The following is a 331-nucleotide window of genomic DNA, read 5'->3' on the forward strand; positions in this document are numbered from 1 at the left end:
GCAGTAATAGAAACACTCTGGTGATACCAGATCGAAGGAGGAGAGAGTCTGGGGAGGTAAGAACGACTGATATATTTTAATAAGGCTACAGCTACCTTTTTGCTTTAATATTGTTAAAGCTAATAGTTATAATAAATGAAATATGTTATGCTTTAAAGTAGTTACGGTTTTACATCATAAAATCATTTTCAGTAGCCTGCTTTGTATGACAGCGTTTATTGTATGGTAAGAAACCGTAGTTTGCAGGGAGCTGTCCATTGACATGTGGGTGCTGAACTTAATTCCTTTTATTCTAATTGCATACTTTAAATTGGAGTCACCATTTAAATCT

The sequence above is a fragment of the Puntigrus tetrazona genome, chromosome 14 (genome assembly GCF_018831695.1).
Source record: "Puntigrus tetrazona isolate hp1 chromosome 14, ASM1883169v1, whole genome shotgun sequence".
NCBI classification, from domain to species: Eukaryota; Metazoa; Chordata; class Actinopteri; order Cypriniformes; family Cyprinidae; genus Puntigrus; species Puntigrus tetrazona.